This window comes from Panthera pardus, unplaced genomic scaffold (assembly GCF_024362965.1).
Source record: "Panthera pardus isolate Hobbes unplaced genomic scaffold, ASM2436296v1 HiC_scaffold_7, whole genome shotgun sequence".
NCBI classification, from domain to species: Eukaryota; Metazoa; Chordata; class Mammalia; order Carnivora; family Felidae; genus Panthera; species Panthera pardus.
Window position 1 is genome coordinate 69047890 of NW_026527002.1, and position 24512 is coordinate 69072401.

The 24512-nt window shown below is 43.7% G+C and overlaps 1 long non-coding RNA gene across 1 annotated transcript in view; it reads right to left on the reverse strand.

Annotated features, from left to right (window-relative positions):
* Nucleotides 1-855: 855 nt before the first annotated feature.
* The window catches only part of LOC109273138 (uncharacterized), a 71306-nt gene continuing 47649 nt past the window's right edge, over nt 856-24512 (reverse strand). The window contains exons 2-4 of the long non-coding RNA XR_002082839.2: nt 16342-16452; nt 15016-15093; nt 856-2174 (exon numbers count right to left, since the gene is read on the reverse strand). This is a non-coding gene — a long non-coding RNA (uncharacterized LOC109273138). The remainder of the gene's footprint in view (nt 2175-15015; nt 15094-16341; nt 16453-24512) is intronic.

Sequence of the window (24512 nt, forward strand, 5' to 3'; positions counted from 1 at the left end):
ACAACGGGGCTGTCCTCCAGCTGGTCTTCTCCCAGAAGACAGAACAGGTTTGCTTCTATATGCACACAGGTTCTAAATGTTCCTCCACTATGGGGTACTCAGAGCCAGCCCCATACTCTGAATGCTGACTTACAAGTGGGAGGTCTAGCGGGCCTCTCAGCTCCCTCAACCTATGTACTCTGCTTTCAGTAACACAACCCAAGATTGGCTTTGGTTCGTGTTTTCCTCCTTTGTTTCCTCTTCTCTTCCTTTTAAAAAGTATACCTTCTTGGGGCACCTGTGTGGCTCAGTCGGTTAAGCATCCAGCTTCAGCTCAGGTCATGATCCCACAGTTCATGGGTTTGAGCCCCGCACTGGGCTCTGTGCTGACCGCTCAGAGCCTGGAGCCTGCTTGGGATTCTGTGTCTCCCTCTCTCTCTCTGCCCCTCCCCTGCTCACACTCTGTCTTTTTCTCTCTTTATCTCAAAAATTAATATTAAAAAATTAAAAGAAATAAAATAAAATTACACCTTTTTCTTTTTTATATTAAACATTGCTTATGTCTACAAAATTTTGTCATATTATTGCATTAAATTGAATATGGTCTCTCACCCATAATAAAGGACCTGAAAGAGGCTCTCATTCCTATATTCTTACAATTAAACCAAAGGGCAGGCATCTGCCTTTCTCCCTTGGTCATTTTCTCTATGAGTTCAGGCCTATCTTTCCAGTCATTTGCAAGGCTGTGGACATTGATGATTTTGTCTGGTTTGTCCATTCATCATTCAGTGGTCCTATATAGAGATACTTTTCTTTTTTTTCTTAATTTCTTTTTTAAATTTATTTATTTTTGATACAGAGGGAGAGCATGAACAGGGGAGGGTCAGAGAAATAGGGAGACACAGAATCTGAAACAGGCTCCAGGCTCTGAGCTGTCAGCACAGAGCCCGACGCGGGGCTCGAACCCACGGACCGTGAGATCATGACCTGAGCCGAAGCCGGACGCTTAACCAACTGAGCCACCCAGGTGCCCCTAGAGATACTTTTCAATGCAAGGTTTTGTACCAGCTGCTTGGGACACAAAAATGGATAAAACTTTGCACTGGTCCTTAGAGAGCTTATAGGCTCCTGGGGAGGCTGTGGTTTCAGTCCCTTTCAGATAACCTCAGGCTCTTTAGGTGCATGTGTGTCTTTTGGGGTTTCTTCAGTATTCGTTTCCTATGTCCCAAGAGGACACTGGTGTAAAGACAGAAGACTGGGTAGCCTTGTGGCATCATGGGGGGCTGTCTGGTTCCCACCCTGCTTTCTTCTGCAGACTGCCTTGGCAGCACGGGTGCTCTCATTCAGCCCCAGCCATCATGCTGGCATCCTCTGCCAATGGCAAATGCTGCTGTGGCCTTCAGCCTTGACGTCCACATTCTGCAGGGCCCTCCTATGGACTCCAGCCCTCTTCCAAGCTCAGGATCTCCTGGCCCTCTGGGGGCTGGTGGCAATAATGCACTGTGGCTCTCTCTAGATGGGGCACACGTAGTGTGTGAGAGATGGCCTCTGCCCCTCTGCTTCCCCACTACTCCTGTACCACAGCAGGTGGTAGCTTCATGCTGATTATGGGGCTTCTCTGAAGGGCTTGAAAACTCCCAAGGCTTTGCAGAAGGATGCAGGTAACTGAGTTTTGATGGCAAATTCTCCTAAATGATATTAGGTTTCAACACCCTCCAACATGACATTCACACCATGGCAAGGCTGAAACTCAGAGAGTCATGCTTTGCCCATTTTGTTTCCCTTTCTTCTGTGCCTAAGCCCATCTACCACCAGAGGGGCCATCTTCTTCCCACTTGTGAGGGTTTCCCTGCATCTGATCCGTTTTCTCAAGATTCTCTATAATTGGTTTCAAAAGCAGCCTTCAACTTCTGCCTCCATGGATCTCATAGACCGTTTTTATTTTGTTTTCTGTTAACACAGTCAGCTCTCTGAAGACCAAAGCATTTGCTTTCATACCATTGTCTCGCTATATTCTTCAAAACAGTGTTCCAGAACTCAAAGCAGCAAAGTCCTGATGTTCAAATTGGTTCTGTTCTCACATGAAGGAAAAAAAAAAATGTCATTGATTGTAGAGCAGCCAAGGGAAAAGGATCTCAGGAGTTAGATGTGCAGGGTACATGGGAGTTCGTGCTATTATTCTCTCCATGTTATACCTGTGTGAAATTTTCATAAGAAAACGTTTTTATTCAAGTATAATTAACATACAATGTTATATTAGTTTCAGGTATACAGTATAATGATTCAATAGTTCTATTCATTATTCACTGTTCATCACAAGTGTACTCTTAATCCCCTTGACCAATTTCACTCATCCCCCTCCCCCACCTCCCTTCTGGCAACCATCAGTTTGTTCTTGATATTTTTTTGAATTTTTTTTAATGTTTATTTATTTTTGAGAGAGACAGAGACAGAATGAGAGTGGGTTGGGGCAGAGAGAGAGGGAGACACAGAATCCGAAGCAGGCTCCAGGCTCTGAGCTGTCAGCACAGAGCCTGACGCAGGGCTTGAATTCACGAGCTGTGAGATCATGACCTAAGCCAAAGCCAGACACTCAACCGACTGAGCCACCCAGGCACCCCTGTTCTTGATATTTTTAAGATTCTGGTTTTTTTGTCTTATTTTTCTTTGTTTCTTTGTTTTGTTTCTTAAATTCCACATATGAGTGAAGTAAAATGGTATTTGTCCATAATTAAAAAAAAAAAACTTAAAAGCTTAATTACTATTAAACTCATGAGGAGGTTAGGTATGCCAAGATGCCTAGGAATAAACAAAGAATCCGGGAAGCAGAGTGGTGACAGTGACATGACTTACGTGAAGGTTTCCAAAAGGCTTAATGAGATTTCTTCTTTGCTCTCTCTCTCTGTTTCATCTAAATTCTAACAAAGCAAAGATGGTTTATCAAGCACAATCCAGTCAGGGAGAAGAGGGAGAGAATTGGCTGGGGGGAGGGAAAGAAAAAAAGAGAAAGAAAACCAAAACTGGACTGGTGACCAGTGTCTAGAAGACAAAACGAAGTCTTAAAAAGATTTAATGTTCTGAGGGAAAAAGAATGACACAAACTCCTCCTGTCCCCAAAGCAGAGTACAGGGTACTTGAGACACAGAGGAATATGGAGACAGCACTCTGAACTACTTAATTCCTCAGAAGTTCACCGTTCCACTGGAAAGGAAGAGCTGTTAAGTGGCTAACCCAGAGCCAATGTGAGAGTAGCAGAGATAGTAATAAAGCATCTTATATTTGAATATATATATTTATATATATATTCTTATATATTCTTATATATATTCATATAGATTCTTTCTTATATATATATATATATATATATATACATATATATATATATATATTCTTATATATATATTTTTTTCTTACTATATATATTCCAGTCCAATACATGGGGAAATAACATATAGATTCATTGATTCATTCACTCAGGAAATAGTATGTGTCCTACACTTTAAAAAAACATGAGGAATACAGCTGAGACCAAAATAGGCAAAAATTCCTGCCCTTATGGAGTTTACTTGCAAATGGGAGAGCATGTCATCAAATAAAATAAGTAGATCCAAATATAGTGTATTAAATGGTGAAACCTGCATAAATAAAACAGGTAAAAACAGGCAAGGGACCTTCCTGGAAGGAGTGTGCTATTTAAAATAAGGTTAAGGAAGGTGTCTCTGAGTCAGTGACATTTTAAGTGACCTGAAGGAAGTGAGGGACATCTGGGAGAGGCACATTCTGAGCAGAGGAACAGCAAGCGCAAAGGTCTTGAGGCAGGAGCTTGCCTGACGTGTCTCAGAGACAGCCATGGCGGCCAAAATGACTGGGGAGCAATGGGGAAGAGAGTGAAGAGATAAAGCCAGAGAAATAGCAGGAGCTACATCTTATAGAGACTCATAGGCCACTGTAGGAATTTACTTTAATCAAGAAGGAAAAGCCACTGGGGTTTAAGCTAGGTATAACGTTGTGGGACTTATATATTTTTTATTTTTTTTTATTTTATTTTAAAGAGAGAGAGTGTGTGAGCAGGGGAGAGGAGCAGAAGGAGAGAGAGAGAGACAGAGAGAGAATCTTAAGCAGGCTCCATGCTCAGCCCACAACCCGATGCAGGGCTTGGTGCCATGACCCTGGGATCATGACCCTGGGATTAAGATCTGAGCTGAAATCAAGAGTTGGACGCTCAACTGACTGAGCCACCCAGGCACCGCATTGTGAGGTTTATATTTTAAAAGAACCATTTGACTGATATGTTAGGACAGATATAAGTGAGCCAAAGGCAGAAGCAAGGGAATCGGGTATCAGGCTATTGAAATAACCCAAATAAGAGATGATGGTGGCTTGGACAAGGGTGGTGGTTCTAGAGATGGTGAAAAGTAGGTGAGTTCTAGACATATCTTGAAGACAGGACCAACAGGATTTGCTAGTGGATTAGATGTGTGAGCAAAAGAGAGGAGCTAGGAGCTTTTGTTCTAAAGGAGGGATCAGGTTACCATCTACTGAGGTGAAGAAGGATGCAGAAGGGTAGGTTTGGGATGCAAGAAGTTGGGAATTTGTTTTGATAAAAACATGCTTGTGTAGAGTTGTCAAGTTGGTAGTTGAATATGATTTTGTGGCAATTGCAGAGGGGACCCAGACTTGGTAATAATTTGGGAGTCATCGGCATGTACACGGTTTTAAGGCCATAGGACTGCATGGCAATGTCTATCTGGAGAAAGGTGATATTCAAAGACTGAATCCTGGAGCACACTGAGGTTTTGTGGTCGGGGAGTGAGAAGCCAAGAGCAGAGGGCATTGAGATGGAACCAGTGAAGAATATGAGGAAGGTATCCTGGAAGAAATGAGAAAATCTTTTCAATGCAGAGGGAGAGGTCAGTTGGTCAAATGCTATTAAGGTTAAGTAATTAGGAGTGATATTTGCTCCGCCAGATCTTTGGTGACATTAGCAAGAGACATTTTTATGAAGTGGTAAGAATAGGAGCCTGAATGGGGTGGTTCGAGAGAGAACAGGAGACAGATGTAAAGATAATGAGAACGAGCAACTCTTTGGAAGAGCTTTGCTAAAAAGGGAAGCAGGGAAATGTGATGGTAGCTGGGAGGAAATGTGGTATCCAGAGGAGTTTTGAAGACAGGAGGAATTATACACCACCTTCATTTGCTAATAAAAACATTTATGGAGGAGAGATAAAGAATGCTTGCTGGGGCAGTATCCTTGACTGGAGCAAGAGGGGACAGGTTCTGGTGCAAAAGTATACCAACCAGCCCGGGACATAAACACAGACATTCACGCTAACTGGGAGAAAGTATATAGTGTAGATACATACAAGGTAGAAGTGGTGGGCGGGGGGTTGGGGGGGGGGAGAAAATTGTCTTCTGTTTTCTTCTACATTCCCAGTTACATAGGCAATGAGATCAAGAGATCGTTGGTCACTGTGCAAAGCTTTATGGAGTTGAGGAACTGGAATGGGAAAATTGGAAAGACAGAGCATGGCAGGGGCAGAGTGGGATGCTTGAACCTGAGATAACAGATGTCAACATCTGGGGAGGATGGAGGGACTGTAAAAGAAATAAGAGACCAGATTACTGGAAGGATTATCCTCACTGACATTGGAACCACCAGTGTATGATGTGAATAGAAATTGAGATTGTAAGAATGAGTTACAAAAAGTAAAGAATGAGGGGGGCAGGGGACGGGCATGGCTCACAGGTCCAAAGGTGCCTATACCAAGGAGAGGTAATGGATGGTATATGGAGGGGCAATGGAGGGTAATAGATGACATAAACTTTAAGGTGGTTTTCCAGAGAGGAAGGAGGGAGAAGAGTCTAGATGCCATAATGAGGTAACAGGAGGATATCCATCCTGCCTTCAGGTTAAGGGTACAGGGAGGCAAAAAAAAAAAAAAAAAAAAAAAAAAAAAAAAAAAAAAAAAAAAAATTAAAAGTGCTTTATCAGCAGACAGGATTCCCAGGAATATCTGTATTTCTGTTAGAGCAAAAGGGTGTAACAGAATTTATAAAGAAGAGGTTAAAGATTTAGGGGGTATTGCTGATGACTGACGTAGAATTGCAGAAAGCATAGTGGGAGGGTCTGAGAACTGGGGAGAGGTGAAGAGGCAGCCAGATCAGATTGTATAAAGAGCTGTGTTGGGGGAATGGCGGGGGGAGAAAGGAGGACCTGGGTGTCTTGAGCTTCTTCATGTCGTGTCTGATGGAGATGAAGATCAAGGCATGATGGCCTCCAAGACATTGGTGGTAAGGCTGTGGATGTAGGGGGAGGCAGGGCGCAGGGTCTTCCCTGGAGCACCAGAACCCTAGGGCATTCCTGTCTCTCTCTTACTCATGGTGGTATGGAAAGCCAGGGAGAAACGGTGTTCGTTGAGAAGAAACCTGAGCCCCCTTTCCATTCTTGCTGATGTTTTTGCTTCGTTCCTTCATCAGTTCGTTAAACAAGCATCTATTTGGGGGCCACTGAACCCGAATAGTAGATGGCAGAATACAACAGTGAGATGAGTCAGTTTCTCCTCTCATGGAACCTTCAGAGTGTTGGGGGAAATGCCATTCACTATTTGTAGGATGACCCGATCAGACTTGGGTTTTTCTCTTTACGATTCATCTGCCGCACGGTAGGAAATGGACTCATTTAGGACGAGGGTGAGACAGAGATACCAGGCAAGGTGTTAGTGTTACAGTCCAAATGAGAAGCAAGAGAACTGGGAGGGAAGCTACGGGGGCAGAGAGCAGTACACAGATCTTAATTATATTTGCGAGATACATAAACCACAGGACTACCTGATGAGGCAGGGGGTGGGTGAGGGAAATGGCATCAAAGGCAATTTCTACGTATTTGACCGAAGCAACCAGGTGAACAGTGATGTCATACACTGAGATTGGAAACGCCAGGGATGACCAGTTTTGGGGATGAGAATAACGAGTTAATGTGAGATATTCAAATGGAGTTAAGTACTTACCATAAAATATTAGGACCTAATATTTGTTATATATTCTACTATGTCAGGCTCATCTCCTATGTGCTTATTAACCATTTGAGTTATTAACCCTTGAGTCCCAGAACATTATAACAAGGCTGGTACTAATTCCTCCCCGTTTCACAGAAGAAGAAACTCCAGGTGATTAAATAACTCCCCCTTCCCAAGGTCACACTAACTGTCAATCATCCTAAAGCCCATGCCTTACCCACTCTTCTATACCATATCTCCAGGGGATGCTTAAACATCTGAATCGGAATATCTGACACTTCACAGATAGGGTCTGCCTGGAAATTAAAGCGTGGGCCGTAGTCAGAGACAACATGACCTAAGGAAAAAAAGTCTACACACTTAGAAGAGAAGAATTATCAAGAGTGTGAGAAACTGGGGAAACGTGGAGTCATTCCAGAATGTTAAATGGTTGAGAAACACTTGCTTTTAGAGGGGATTGTTTCTTTTCTTTTTTTTTTTTAAATGTTTGTTTTTTGAGAGAGAGAGAGAGAGACAGACAGAGCACAAGCAAGGGAGGGGCAGAGAGAGAGGGAGACACACAATCTCAGGCAGGCTCCAGACCCCAAGCTGTCAGCGCAGAGCCTGACTCGGGGCTCGAACTCATGAACCGTGAGATCATGACCTGAGCCGGAGTCAGACGCTTAAGCAACTGAGCCACCCAGATGCCCCTAAAGGGGATCCTTTTCTTGGGCTGCCATCACGAAGTACCACAAACCGGGTGGCTTAAAACAACAGGAATGTATTTTGTCACCATTCAGGAGGCCAGAAGTCTGCAAGCAAGGCGTCAGCTGGGCTGGTTCCTCCTGGAGGCTCTGAGGGAGAATCTGTTCCACGCCCGCCTCCCAGCTTCTGGTGGCTGCCAGCAGTCCTCAGTGTTCGTTGGCTTGTAGATTTATTACTCCAATCTCTGCCTCTATCTTAATATGACATTTGCCTCCATGGCTGTCTCTTTGTTTCCACATCTCCGTCTCCTTGTAAGGACACCATTAATTGGCTCTAGGGCCTGCCCTATTCCAGTAAGACCTCAATTTAATTAAATCTGCAAAGAACCTATTTCCAAGTAAGTTCACATTCATAGATTCTGGGTAGACATGCATTTTGGGGGGACACTATTCAACCCGCTGCACGGAGGAAAGATGACATTCTTTTTTTTTTTTTAATTTTTTTTTTAAAGTTTATTTTATTTATTTTTGAGACAGAGAGAGACAGAGCATGAATGGGGGAGGGGCAGAGAGAGAGGGAGACACAGAACCGGAAGCAGGCTCCAGGCTCTGGGCCATCAGCCCAGAGCCTGATGCGGGGCTCGAACTCACGGACCGTGAGATCGTGACCTGAGCTCAAGTCGGACGCTTAACCGACTGAGCCACCCAGGTGCCCCTGGAAAGATGACATTCTAACAAAACCATTTTTTTTTAATTCCACCTCGATTCCATGCTTTTTAGATCTAGCCTTTTGGATCTAGCCTTTTATTTATTTATTTTTTAATTTTTTTTTTTTTTAACATTTATTTATTTTTGAGACAGAGAGAGACAGAGGATGAACAGGGGAGGGGCAGAGAGAGAGGGAGACACAGAATCTGAAACAGGCTCCAGGCTCTGAGCTGTCAGCACAGAGCCCGACGCGGGGCTCGAACTCACAGACCGTGAGATCATGACCTGAGCCGAAGTCGGACGCTCAACCGACCGAGCCACCCAGGCGCCCCAAGGATCTAGCCTTTTAGATTTAACACTTTCTGGATCTAGCTTTTTTGATCACTTCTAGCTTTGTAATCCCTTAATTTGAGCTCATCACCAAAGTCCCAATTTCTTCCTTATTGGCAATGTTTCTCATCACGTAGCCAGTTGTTTGGTCATGCCAGAAGATCACATGTCTCTTCTAAGTCAGTGGTTATGAAAATAAAATAGATACTGGTTCTAGCCGCCAGAGTTTCTGATTCTGTCGTTCAAAGGCACGGCCCCAAATGTGCATTCTTAACAAGTTGCCAGGTAATGGTGCTAGTTCCGGGCCGCACTTTGAGAATCACCGCTCTAGGTTCTAAGAGATCTGCTTTCTCCAACTCTATTCCTAGGGAAAAGTATATAGGGTCACATCAGTTAGTTATTTCTCTGTTTCCTATGTGTAGTTAAGGCACACAAAAGAACCTAACCGACGCAGGAATGACGTGGCTTATGCTGAGGTTGTTACCATAACGCTGGCAATCATTCTTCGTATCCTACTGCAAGTTGCAAAGTGCCTTCCCATCCTCCATGTAATGCAACTTTTGCACCAGCATTAAGTCAGATGTTGCCTCATTTTACTGAGGGTAGCTCACATTCAGAGGTGTGCCGTACCTGGAAGGACATCATGACCAGGGGGCAGAAGACCCTGTGTTGTAAATTCCAACCTTTCCATTCTGGAGTCAGCGCAGTTTCAGCTACTCGGCGCTGTTACGGCTGTAGAACCTGAATTTTGATGAAGATCTGGGCAGCGCTTATGGAAAATCACTACAAATCCAGGCAACCAACAGCTCTGTTTTGCATTGCATTTTTGCCACTGGCTACGTCATCAAGGTGGTGGTTTCCCCTTATTCTCTTCCTCTTACTCTAATCAAGGGCTTATCAGTCTAGTTCATCAGAGTGCTTTGTTCTTTGTTCTCGCTGTTTATCCAAACAGCAAGTTTTGTACCTGCTAAGGCACATTTCCTAACGCCAATTCTCTAAAGTTCATTGGTCCCTGCCTGTTGTTCCTTCTGAGGAACCAGGGCAGGTAAACATGATGTGAGGTGTGTTCTGTGCATGTTGCTTCAACCTTTCTTCTCTCTCAGGCTCCCTCTGTTCAGCATCTCACACCTGGCAAGTGGCAAAGCTGGGGCTCACACCTGTGCAGTCTGTGTCCAGAAGCTGTGCTCAGACCCTTTCACACACTGTCTTGCTCACAACCCTCAACAGCTTTTCGTTTTCTATCAGATTCTTGCTACATTCCTGACCCTGACACCCAAGGTGCTCAATCAACTCCTCCCACACGTTTGTGTCGTCTGTGTGTGTGTGTGCAGGCAAGGGCAGCTATTCCAGGCAAAGAAGTTTCTGATCACCTCCCACACCTCTCAGGCTCACCGATGGCCCATGCCCTCACACAGGTGAGTTGCATCAGATTGGTTCAGAACGCCAGCTTTGGGGCCAGACGACTCCAGATACGACTTCCCCCTTCTTCATTTACCTTGTAACCTTGGATGAGTCGCTGACTCCTCTGAGCCATCGTTTCTTTCACTGAAAAAAGGGACACGGTAATAGCAACTTGCAGGGCTGCTGTGAGAATTCAATGGAAAATCGACGCATCTGGTAGTGCCTCGGTCATTGCCTACCACTCTTTCATGTGCATCACTATACCGCCTCTTCTTAGAGCACTCAGGTTACTCCTTTCTGCTCAAGTGTTCTTATATTCTCACCTCCCTTTCTCCTCACGTGAAAACACTCGGATGAGTCATGCCATAGGCTCCATTATAGTTTTCATTCTCTTGGAGTCTCGGTGCGCCGCGTGGCGAGTATACTCCTAACGGCAATCCCCGGCCTCTGTACCTCTTTCACACGGCATGTAGCTCTACAAAGACCCTCATTCATCATTCAGCCAAAATAACAGCCACCGGTTTGGGCCCTTAAAATTTACAGACAGGGGCACCTAGGTGGCTCCGTTGGTTAACCGTCCCACTTCGGCTCAGGTCATGATCTCACAGTTTGTGAGTTCGAGCCCCTCATCAGGCTCTGTGCTGACAGCTCAGAGCCTGGAGCGTGCTTCGGATTCTGTGTCTCCCTCTCTCTCTCTGCCCTTCCCCGCAACCCCCCTCCCACCCCCGCCCCCCTGCCAGCTTGCATGCACGTGCACTCTTTCTCTCAAAAATACATAAACATTAAAAAAATTTTTTTCCAGACACTGCAATAAACACCACTACCCTGTTATACCCTATTATATTACTATTATATATATAGTATATATATGCTATTATATATATATTATATATAGTATATATAACCTATTATAGTACTAGAATTCCCATTTACAAGAGAGAAAACTAAGGCTCAGTAAGTTTACATAGAATCATAGTATCTCAAGAGTTGGAAGGAACCCTAAAATCTACATCTATTCCATTTCACTAGACTGATACTCTGATACTTGGATTTCTTCCCCCAACTCAGTTGGAGTTATACTATGATAGGCACTCACAATCTCTCATATATATATCAGATTATATCAGATATATATGATCAATTTGAGATATATATATATATATATATCAATTTGAGATATATATATATATATATATGAGATATATATATATATATCAGATTATTATATGTATTAGACTACTTACTTCCCTAATGAGACTGCAACTTTCTCGGTAACTTTTGGTTCTCATCAGAACCCAAACCCTTCATCCTGGCATAAAAAGCTCAAATACCCTGGCCCCTTTCTTCTCTCCCTGCCAGTGACACCTAACAAACCCTGCCTCATGGCTACTAAAAAAGTAAAATTCAACAGAGTAAATTTGAAGATCTAATTGGCTTAAGTGATTCATGAATCAGTCAACATCCCTTCTAGCAAGTAAAAAGATGCTCTGAGGAATTGTACAAAATGGAAGGTTTTTATGGGATTATGCAAGGCATAATTAGCAAAAGAAAAGAAAGGACTGTTTCAGGCAAGGTCACCTTCCCTGAGGGAGAAGGGCAAGGGGTCTTATCGTGCAGATGACCTCATCTTCCTTTGGGATTTGGAGAGGGCCCATGTGACATGGGCCTGATTATCTGATTGGTACCAATCAGAAAATTCCTGACTGATCCATTAAGATTGCATTTCTGGGGGAAGTTGAAACTGCAATTAGGTTAGGTATTAAGCCCTGCTTTGGTGACTTGGCCTAGCACAAGTGGCTCCATCCCAGGCCTGTGGCTTTCTTTTTAACATGGCAGATGTTTTCTCTCTAGGTAATTCTGTTCACGTCTTTCTGTCTCCTTCCTCCCTGCTTCTTAACTGGGCAATGTTTTACACTTCCACAACTAAGTTCAAAAGGGCCACATCCTCCAGAAGTCTTCCCTCTCTATCCACTGAAGCTGGGTGAGGGGCTTACGGGTTGGGTTGTCACACGATAGTGTAATATTCTGTTTACATACATCTGTGTCTTTGCACCTGAGTGGGAACCCCTTGAGGACATGATTTGGGCTTCTCTCACTATTGTATCTGCAAGGATCTACACAATCCCTGACAGGCACCATGTTTTCAGTTAAGTACTTACTGAATGAGTGAATGTCTTTATGAATTACCACAAGGATGCCTAACACAGCAGTGGGGACACAGGCTACCCTGACACTGCTTGCTGACTTGGTCTTAATTATATAAGTACCGTACTTTTGGATCTCTTGGTGAACCTCCTGATGGTAAGGACTTGGCTCAAACTGAGCTGTGTGAAGGTGTTTTGAGGCAGTTTATGGAAGGCCCTGGTTCCCTGTGGTGTCCAGCTAAAAGCCACATTCAATGTTTTCTTGTTTCCGTTCATAAACTTGAGCTCTCCTATGGCCAGAAAGACAACTGTCTCCAGGGTTGAGATGAACAGGGTGTAGGCAAACATGACTTCTACATTATCATCCAGGAATGGCAGTGAAGTTGCTACAAGTCAAAGTATTTTGCCAGGAAGTTTCCATTAATTTACATGGCTTTCCAGTAAGGTATAAACAAACACTGAGGCTTATCACTTCCAGACATCGCCGTACCCTTCCAATCATCCTTCGGAACATCACCAAGATGTGCCTTAGCTCATTCCTCCCCGGTGTGCCCCACCACCCCTAGTAGGCATTGCTTCTGAGGTGCTCCAAGAAAGTCACACCATACAACCCATCAAACAGGATCTACCCAGCTTCCAGCCAGGCTCACTAACTATAAAACCTTTGCTGGACTTGAAAACTCCTTCCCCAAGTTCACATTTGTGAGCTTGATGCAGTTCTCTAGTTTCAGGATGGGGAAAATAACACTTCATTTATTTCCATCTCCATTCCAGTCACTGTGGCAGCCATGCTCTGTGACAAGGCTGTGATTATGAGGCTGCTGGCTGGCATAGTCAGCAAATGACTAATTCTAATACAGTGGCCAGTGTTAGTTAAACATCAGGGGAAAGAGAAAGAAAGAAAGAAAGAAAGAAAGAAAGAAAGAAAGAAAGAAAGAAAGAAAGAGAAAGAAAGAAGGGAGGGAGGGAGGAAGGAACAAGGGAGGGAGGGAGAGAGGGAGGAAGGAAGGAAGAGAAAGAAAGAAAGAAAGAAAAAGAGAAAGAAAGAAAGAAAGAAAGAAAGAAAGAAAGAAAGAAAGAAGGGAGGGAGGAAAGAAGAAGGGTGGGAGGGAGAGAGATGAAGGAAGGAAGGAAGGATGGAAGGAAGGAAAAGAAAAATAGAAGCATCAGTGATTATTTAGTTGAAAAAAAAATATCTGGGACAATAGATTAAATCAGAAGATGATAATTCACTGATAAATAGGTGCATGGGGAATTAAACCAGTGAAGGTGCAAGATGCCTGCCCTCCCTGTGCATACAGGCTGGCAGAGCATTGGACCTGCCCAGCCATGAACTTTGGAGACTCCCTCTCCACTCTAGACTGACTTCTAAAACACAGAGTTGGGCTGCAGTGCTGGTGTCCATGCACCTTTTCTTCACAAAGATTATGTCTTTCGTTGCTTTTGCCCGGGAATCCAGTATTTCAAAAGGATTTGACCCAAAAACAAATAATCATAATTTTCCATTAGTACTTAATTCATTTCCCAATTTTTATTGAGTGGAGATACATAAATTACTAAACAAAACTGATCAACAGGAATCAGGCAGTAATTCCAGCTTGAAGCACGGGTTATTTAATATTTTAGTCAGTTTATAATGTATTACTGCAAATTAATGTGGAATATCTTTTAGGCTTTTTTAAATATTGAGAAGTGCACATGGCCCCCCCTTGCTAGCTCGGTGTTACCTTTGCTGGTTCTGCACCGCGTAGTGTGAGCAAAGAGTGGATGAATGAAGGGTTGAGGCTCATTGTGAAGAATGGAGGGGCTCAAAGGGTCAGTGAGTTGCAGTCTCCCTTGGGGGGTAAAGAAGCTATATTGAGGGGGTGGGAGCTCACTCGAGAGTGTGCGGGGTGCAGATGGAAGAAAGCTTGGAGGTTCATGTGGGCGTCAAAAGGCTGTGGAGAGGAGGGTTTGGTGAAGGACTTGAGGGTGTTTACTGTGGAGTGTGAAGAGGTTGTGGTGGGTGAGCCCACCCACTTCCACTGGGAAGTGTCGAGTGTTTGAGATGGGAAGGGGTTCGCCATGGAGCAGTAAGTGTTTTCATGGTGGGCACATTGGGTTGACTCTGGGACGTCAGGGACTTATGGGGAGGGAGCATTGGGATTCACCGCCATGTATGAGCAGTTGGAAAAGGCAGTTGGAAGGAGAACTGCCTTTTGTTGGCATATCAAGGGGTGTGAGAAGGATGATTGGAGATGACTATAAAGTGTGAAGTGGCCGTGGCAGAGATTTGGTGCTTGGTGTGGATGAGAAGTGGTTGTGGGAAGGAAGGATTGAGGCTCCCCGTGGAATGTGGAGTGGTCGGGGGAAGGTAAAATTGTGGTTTGCTGAAGAGTCTGAAGGAGGGAGGGACACATAAGGGGGGACACATAAGGAGGGAGGGACAAGTTTCACTTACTGTGGAGTGTGAGTCTGTTGTGGCGGGGAGGGTTGCCATCTGCCCTGCGGTGTGAACGGGAGGGGCTGGGGAGCTCACAGGGAGATGGGAAGTGATTTGTCAGCGGCAAGATGATGGCTTACTCTGGAGTGTCGTGTGATCTTCTGTGTTATCTCTGGCCTGCTCCTTTGCTCTCTGTCTCTCCACCGACTCTCTCCCCAACCTGACTCGATAGGTTCTCCCTTGGGAGACGACTTAGAATCAAGAGAACTTTTCCACCACCCATCCACCCCTCCGTTCCTCCTCTTACTCATCAATATTATTGGAGCACCTACCATGCGCCTGGCCCGGTCCCAGGAGCAGGACAAACAGTAGGAAGAAGACACAGGTTCTTCCCTCATGGAGCACTCAGTCTGAAAGCAAATAATGAGAGGCTTCAGCAGAGAAAGCAGGTCACTGGGTTTTTGCATGAGCTCTAGACTCAATGGAGAGTATTAATTGTGCCACCAGGTTTCTACCTCAAGTTTCCACTTTAGTTCTTCAGAATGAAGTGAGGTGTGGCATTCAGGACAGACATACTCTCCTGGATAATGAATGTGAGTCTGGCAGCAGCTGTTTCTTTAGGGGCTTTGAGCAGAGCATGTGAGGCATCACAGATCCGGGGCCCCTGGATCTGGTGATCCCTGGGTCCTCTGGGACAAGGGCGTTAGCAGGCGGTGTGGAATAACATGGTTAAGAACATGGACTCTGGAGCTGGCTGAACCTGGTCTCAAATCTCAGTTTTATGATTTTTGGTGGGCATCTGTCATTTAGCCCGTGTGAACACCCTCTTGGCGTTTTGGTAGTTCTCTAAGTGTAAGTGTCTCCTTTCCTTTTATTATTATTTTTTTAATGCATATTTATTTTTGAGAGTGCACATGAGTGGGGGAGGAGCGGAGAGGGAAGGGGACAGAGGATCCCAAGCAAGCTCTGCACTGACAGCAGAGAGCCCGACGCGGGGCTCGAACTCACGAACCACAAGATCATCACCTTAGCCGAAGTCAGACGCTCAATCAACTGAGCCACCTAGGTGCCCCTGAATGTCTCCTTTCCAGCATGGAATTCATGTTTCTTGTTGGTGGGTCAACATACAGTATAGATTCTGGTAATAGAATGGGCCCCGGAGGACATTTAGGGGGCACTGAGATAGATTCATGGAGAAGGAGGCAGGATTCAGGGAGTCCATTCTGCTGGCACAGACTGATACAGATGCGGCCCCATTCTGGAGTCCTTATCCTGGCTTACAGTGCCCCAGTCATGACAGGGGCAGCCTCTCTCTGGGTGGCTTGGTCTCATGGTGTGGCTCTGAGATTCTTCCCTGGACTTTTAGCCCACCGTCTGTTTCTCCAGCCTCTTCGTCAGTTGTGGGAGCTAGCTATTACTTTTTAACGGATCTCTTTTTTAAAAAAGCAAACTCTAACTATGTTATCTGGAGTAAAGAATCAGGACCAGTACAACTTCTAATTCACTTGGAAACTTTGAGCAAATCAGCCTGCACAGATCCCTTGGCCTACAGGGGCCAAACAGCCTAATGGTTAACAGCACAGGCTCTGGAACAAAACCACCTTGCTTCGACTCCCGGCTCTGACTCAAGTTATATGAGCTCGGAAAAGTTACTTCACCTGCTTGTGTTTCTGTTTCCTCTTCCGTGGACCGAGAGTAATGTTGCCTTCCTCTTGGGGCTGTTCTGAGAATTCAACAGGCTAATTCATAGCAGGCACTTACAAAAGCACCTGTGACATATGAAACACTAATAAGGCTTAATTATAATTATCACCCTCTCTGAGCCCCCATTTTCTCTTTTATAAAATTGAAGCAACATATAACAATTAGGCTTTTTTAAGCTTATTTATTTTGAGAGTTAGAGCACGTGTACCGGGGAGGAGCAGAGAGTAGAAAGAAAATCCCAAGCAGGCTCCGTGTGCTATCAGAGCCCAAGCCCGAGCCATGAGATCATGACCTGAAATGAAACCAAGAGTTGGATGCTTAACCAGCTGAGCCACCCAAGTGCCCCAACAGTTAGGCTTTTAATGATGCATTTGATAACTCTAGGCTTGTTCACTGCTTCCCTTCCCTCTTTCCTTTCTTCCTGCCTCCCCCTTCCCTCCCTTCTCTCCTTCTTTCCTTCCTTCCTTCCTTCCTGAATGGAGAAAGGAAGAATTGGCTTTTGACCATAACCTGACGACCCCTGAAGGCAGTTATCCACTTACTGATAATTGACCTATTATCAATTTTGAACTGCTTCCTCTCCTTTGGGCCATCTAGAATTAAAACCACACCCCCAAAAGTAATGCATTACCCAGGGAGAGACAGAGAATGAGAGGGAATTAAATCACTGTTCGAGTTGATTACTTTAAGTCTGCTTTAAGGAGTTAGGCAGTTAACATTCTTTTAAGCTCCCAGTGGGCAAAGAACTTTCAGAAAGATTTTTGTTGTTTTCCCTTTTTATTTTTTGTTTTTATTGCCTGGCTTTTAAATGTGTTTCATGTGCCTTTTTTTGTTGTTTTGGGGGGTGGAGGGGAGTTGCTGTGTCATAGTTTTTTGGGTTTTTTTTCCATTTCATATCTTGAATAATACCTTGTAATTAGGTAGTATCTATTTTTCTTTATTCTCAATAAATATGTTTCCCACTAAGGAAGGTAAAGCTATCAGAACATGAACTTCCTGGGGCAATTATCATTACCACTCCGAAGTACCTAGAATTTTTTTCTTAAGTTTATTTATTTATTTTGAGAGAGCGTGAGGGAAGAGGCAGAGAGGAAGAAAGAGAGAATCCCAAGCAGGCACCGCACCATCGTCATAGAGCCTGATGTGGGGCCCAAACTCACGAACCATGAGATCACGACCTGAGCTGAAGTCGGACGCTCAACCGACTGAGCTACCCAGGAACCCCTGTACCTAGAATTTCTGAGAAAAAAGTTAAGAGAATTTAGATGAACAGTATAATTGACACTTGTTCCGTCTTTCTTTTCCTTCTGTAAATTTTATCCTCTGTATTAGTTAAATTTGTTTTCATTGCAAGGCTTAGAAAACCCAACTCGACTTGAGGACCAGGAGGAAGTTGGCATGAGTGATGGAATCATCTATTGCTTAAAGTTGCCTACTGCCTTTAGTGTTAGTTGCATTCTAAGATGAGGTAGAAACTAGTGGCTAGAGCCCTATGCTCTCCCAGGTTTATGTCCCACAGAGAAGGTCAAGCTTCTTTTCCATCAAAATTCCCACAAAAAACTCAGGCCTGACTTTCAGTAGACTGAATCACATGTCACACAGCCATATTTGGACGAGTCACTGGAACTAGGACAATGCCATGTTTTGATAGTCACGACCTGAGTCACAAATTCACCCAGATCATGCGAATGGAGAGTGAGGAGAGGGTAATGCCCTGGTGGAAAATCAGGAAATTGTTACCACGGTAAGAGAGAAGGAATCCTGGACAGCCTGATAAAAGCAATTGTCCACTGTAGTCAACTCCAGACTATGTTTGGGCCGTCAGTTGAAGAAAAGTGTAGGTCTTTCCATTAAAACAATGTACATGTTGCTCCTATGGAAGTATATGCTTATTAGTTCTCTAACCACACACTGGTCGCTGGGGTTAGAATGCTGAGATTTCAAAGTCATACTCCTGGATTAATGATTTTCAACCAGGAAGGATGCATTACACAGGGTGGGGATAAGGAGAAGGCAACTGAATGTTGTTGACAAGGGATCTGAAGTAGTTTGATAAAGCATACTTAATATTATAAGTACATACCTATCAAATAAAAATCAAAGCTTTATTGTTATAATAGAAACCACCCAGGGAAAGGAAGATAACATTATCTTAGCCAGTGGCAATGGGCTAAAGAAATACTTGGCATATATGCACTAGCCAGAATATCACCAACAACAGGAGCTCCTCTTGATGATATATTGGCCAGTACATATATGCCATGAGAGGAATATACTGGAATTTCAAAGGCAAGAGATTACTATGTAAAAGAACTCTCACTTTTTATTGACATGTAACATTTTAGATTGGCTAAAATGTCACCTTTTCAGTGATGCCTCCTCTGACCACCAAATTTAAGTTTATACCCTGCCAACTACTCTTCACAATTATTCCTTCACAGCCTTTACCACGGGGTATACCTATTTATTTTTTCACCTGTTTGTTGTTGATCTGCTTCACTGGCCTAAATGTTCCATGAGTACAAAGATCACGTCTGTTTTGTTTTCACGGTATCTCTGGTCCCTGAGGTTCAGGGGGCAGCATTATTTTAGTCAAGATAGGACGGTCTCTGCCGTGGTAACAGATAAACCTCCAAATCTCAGTGGCTTAGAAAAATAAAGGTTATTTCTAATTCATGTAAAATCCGTTTCAGTTTGGACAGATTTTCTTGGTCTTGTAGCCATGCTATTTAGAACATATGGCCTCCAGGGTCACCAAGGCAGAGAATAAGAGGGACAGACGAATGTTTTCACTGATTAAACTCACAAGTGACAATTGCTTCCACTCAAATCCATTGGCCAGACGAAGATACATGGCCCCAATTTGTAATAGTAAGAGAGGCTGGGAAATGTTGGTGACAGCAGATGTGTGGAGAGTGTCTTCTGGCTTGACCACAATTATCTCCAACTTTGCTGGTTTCCATGCGGAGGAGTTTACCCTAAGCCCTTAGGCCTCTCTCCACTCTCTGTCTTACCCTCCACTGGGAAAGGAAGTGACTTTGCTATGGATGCGATGCATTCAGGAGAAGGAGCTAAGCTTGTTGGAACAGTCCCTCCCTTTCTCTCATTCTTTGGGGGTGTATCTGAAAGACAGCATGCATTCTGCCCTGCTCCTCCATGCTGCAAATTTTTGCTGAAGAAGGATACCCACCAAGGCAGACAGAAAGGGGGAACCCTGTGATAGTCCAGAGTGCTTGAGAACAGATGAACAAGTTAGTTTTCTTGTGACGTTTGGTGGTAGAAAAGCCACCAATGTCTCTGTTCCCTTTAGCCTGCTATGCTCGGTAGTGTTTGTCTGTAATAGTGCTGACATGTGAATCTCCACCCGTCTAACTTCAGTGTCTTCCTCTCAATTGGTTCTGAACTCAGGCAGGGAGTGAGAGGGGTCTTGGTGGATCCTACAGCGCACAGTCCTAATTGGTATTCGATAAACACTCAATGAACGAATGAACTTGGAGGATACCAAGAAGGTTATCTAGACCAACCGGCCCTTAGCCGAAACCCAGAGAGGTGAGGTGACTACTCAGAATCACCTATCCTGAGAGCTGACCTGCAAATCTCACTTCATCTAACAAGCTGCTAATACCAAACACAAACAGAATGTCAAGCAGTATCTCCTACAGGGCACCTTCTTCTCTCCATAATTTCAGAGACCTTCCCCACAAGGAGGAGGAAGTCTTAAAAGAAAAAAGGATTAAACTCCTCTGAGTACACTTTATACTGTTCTTTTCCAGGAGGTAGAGGGATACATTCTTTTCCTCTCCCCATTCCTACCACCCAAAGTATTGAATACTTTTGGGTGAATCATTTCCAATCTGAACCGATAATCCTCACAGCAACCTTTTCTTTCTAGACCATAAAAACGCGGCAGCTTGTTAGTCATACAACTATTTAACCCAGTCCCTCCCTAGTCCTACAACTGAGCTCCAAGCCTATTACTTATAATCTACCCACCCACACATATTGAAATGAGATTATTTTTCCCACAGAAAAGAACTGCAGTTACACAAGTCCCAACTCTGTTCCAGAGAGTGATAAAAAGGAGAAGGAAAAGGCACAGAGTTGTTTGATAGGCTTCTGAGGGAGGCAGCAAAAGGATGAAAGCTTACCCTACCAGGTACATAATGTGAAATCATGTTCCTGCAAATATCCAGAGGGCTCCCACCCTCCACCTGGGCATGCTCCCTAGACCTTTGATCTGGAAGCCACCACAAGTTACTGATAGTTACAGGGATTTTCCGGGCAAAGGCACTTACCTCTGCTCAAAAAGTAATAGCAACCAGAGAGGAAGAATATTCCAGAAAAGAACATCGTGGCAAGCAAGAACCCAGATGGAGGAGGCTTAGCATGGCAGATTGAGAAAAGGCTTCTGATGATATAGACACAGATTGTGGTCTCAGACCTGGCACTTAGTAGCTGTGAGAATCAAAAACACAACGGCTAATGAAGTCTATGTGCTAAGAACTATATTAGGCACTACAGTCCTGAAGTGTCTAGAAGACCTCAGCAGAGGTCTCACCTGCTCGGAGTTACACCTTCTCCTTGAAAGTGAGGGTGATAAATTCAACCCCATATAATTGCTATAAGGAGCAAAGACTATGTCAGGCTCATAGTCAGCATGCAGTCAGTAGAAATGATGTTTTTCACTCTTTGGGAAGGACTGGTTGCCAGGTGCCCCAGAGAAGGGGGGCCATTCATCTGAGGGCCAAACACCCAGCTGCAAGTCTAGGGAGAGTTCCAAACAGAGAAAGGTGAGGTCAAAAACCAGGGTTTGAGCTTCAACTCACTGACCACCCAGAAACCAGAGTATGTCCTGTATTAAAATAACACATTACAGGGGACACTGGGAGGGGATTGAGAGAGACAGGAGCTCTCGGCTGGGAACGTAGGAGCTGAAGCCACACATTAACTCACGGGGAGGCTGCTGGAAGTTTGGAAGAAGAGAGATATGCTTTGACTTTCCATCATTCCTTCTTAGGCAAATGAAAACATAGCAAACCAGTCTGTCCTTGGAAGATGGAGTTGCAGAGGGAAAGAGGCAAGGCTGGTATTCCCTGGGACTGTTTCCCTGGTCTCTCTCATGATCTCAGCAAAGCCCACATGCCTTAGGCACCGCTGCGCCACACATGACCTTTTATTGTTGCCTAAAAATCCAATATTGAAATGTCTCTCTCTTCCTGAACTGGCAACTCCCCCAGTGCTAGGACTGTGTTGTATTTGTGTTGGTAAGTGCCTTACACACTGCCTGACATACAGAGATATTTATATACATGAGCACACCTTCTTTGAAAAATTAGAATCATACTATAGAAACTGTTTGGCACCCTCCTTTTTTTTTTTCTTCTCTTGAAGTTTAGAGTTGTTTCCTTATCTTTTTAGTGGTTGTAAGTACTTCGTTGTTTTTCAAGTTTATTTATTTATTTTGAGAGATAGAGTGTGCAAGTTGGGAAGGGGAGAGAGAGAGGGAGAGAGGAGAGAAAATCCCAAGCAGGCTCAGCACTTTCAACACAGAGCCTGATGCGGGGATCGATGTCATGAACCATAAGATCATGACCTGAGCCGAAGCCAAGAGTAGGACGTTTAACCAACTGAGCCACCCAGGCGCCCCTGTAAGCACTTCTTCATGTAGACGTCCTATAATGAACCCAATCATTCTTCTATTGATAGATATTTATAATTTTTCCTGTTCTTGTTACACTTCCAAATATATCATCCATAGTCTTTTTATGACTATTTCCTAACAACCAAAACCTAGAAGTGGTCATCACACCGTCTTGTGCAGAGTGAGGCAGTAAATAATAAAGAACAAAAGCTCGGGAGCTGGACCCCACTGACTAGCTGTGTGACCTTGGGTAGGATATTTGACTCCTCTGAGCCTCAGCTTCCTTATCTCCAACTGCAGCTGATCACAGTCACCAACTAATAGGGTTGTTGCAAAGAATTAATGAGTTAATGTATGTAAAGCACACAGAACATTGCCTGGCACATAGTAATTATTCTATGAATGTCTGTCATTATTATTTATATTTACATAGCTGGGTCAGATAAGACTGGGAGACACTTGAGGACAGTGACCATGTTAAGCCTCCATAGCGAGGCGCTGAGAAGGAGTTCTGTGCATATTTGCTGAATAAATAAGAAATGCAGATGTGGAAATCAACTATTGACTTGGCTGTTACCCAGTATTCCACAGCAAGTGGTTCATTAGTTTGGATTAAATCTCTATCCCCAAAAATATATTGAATCTTACCAGTCCTTTTCACCTTAGTTTGGAATGAGTTTATCAGACAGTTTCTAGAGACAAGGATTGATGAGAAGAAGGAAAAAAAAAAAAAAACACATGAGAAATCCAGGTGCCCTAGAGAAAGAGCGGAGCAAATACCATGAGGGAATCAGAAGGTACAACAATCAGAAGGTACAACAAAGGGAATCTGAAGAACTAGGATTAAGTAACTCACCTAAGTCTAGAAAAATAAAATGCATTGGGAAGAAAGAAAGAAAGCTAAAGACAAATGTCAACGGCTCCCCCATTTTGTCCTTGGTTGGTTCTGTACCTATGAAATTATATTAGAGTCAGGCTCCCATTCACCAACTGTGGCTGGTTATCTCCCCTTCTATCAGCAGATTAAACTTGGAATGAGGAAGCAAACAAGAAAGGAAGCTGATGATTAGTAAGAGCCTACCATACAACAAAGCCTTTTAAATAATGATTGTATTTGAATATTACAGACACCCCAGGAGGTCTGTATTATTATCCCCTTCCTACAGATGAGAAAACTAAGACACAGTCATGCATAATCAAACAGCCAAGAAACACACAGCAATGACTTAAACTCTGACCTCTTTGCCTCCCTGTTCTAATTCTTTCTTCCTAGTTTAAGCAGAGCCCAAATAGGCTTTACTTCCAAGGAGCAAAGTATTGTGAACTTAGGATTCTGGCTTCTGACACTAGGCAGGAAAGGATAGTACATTCACTTTAAATCCCATCCATAAAATTGTCAAAAAAACAAGCACAGTCATTAGCCTTTGTTTCTGCTTACGTACCATGATTGGAGATGGGAAGGAGCAAAGATGTTGAAACAGGTAGAGAAGTAAGCCCGCCCCTCTACAAGTGGAAACTTGCATCATCAGGGAGCAGATGCTTTGAATGTTCTGTAGTTGAGGGGAATGCAGCACAGCCAAATATCTAGGACAGTCTTCCAAATGTTATACCACAGCTGAATATCTGGGACAGTATTCCAAATGTTATATCAATTTCCTTCCCATCACCAGCTTCCATCCTGGTTGTTAAAAGAGCGGGGTGGGGGGTTGGGGGGAGAAAAGAAACAGAATTCTTTTCTTAGTTTTCATTTTTGACTGTGTAAAACTGTGATCCTACTCAGAAAAGGCTGAAATGATTCAATGTGGTCCCTATAAGAGTTTGGTATTTTCCAGAGAAAACTGCAGACGTATTTGGAATATATGCACTGCTTAGGCATATGAATCATTTATATCCTAGAGGAAAATCTCAGATTTATTTTCAATGTTGCTTCCAAGGATTTTGTAACACAAATCTTCCATTATTGCCTCATGTGTTATCATCTCTTAATGGGGAGATAAACTGGAGACTAGAATTTATTTTCCCACCTATATAAGGGGGAAATCTGAAGAACTAGGATTAAGTAACTCATCTAAATCTAGAAAAATAAAATGCATTAGGAAGAAAGAAAGAAAGAGAGAAAGAGAGAGAGAGAGAGAGAGAGAGAAAGAAAGAAAGAGGAAGGAAGGAAGGAAGGAAGGAAGGAAGGAGGAAAGACTCATTCAGGGGCCTAGAATCATAAATCTCAAAGAGACCTTATTGGATGTTACAACTAATGCTACCATAATATTGCCACCAACACAGGGATGGTCTCTAGCATATCCCTGGGTGATCCAAATCCCACTTCAACACATCCAAGGAAGAGATGATGTATTTCCTCTCAGTGGGATCCTGTTTTTCAAAGAAAAGATTCCACATGAGCAATGCAGATTGTCAGCAGGCATTGAGCAGGCCTGGAGAACGCTGGAATCTATCTACAAGGCCATGTTAATCCCAGGTGATTAATGG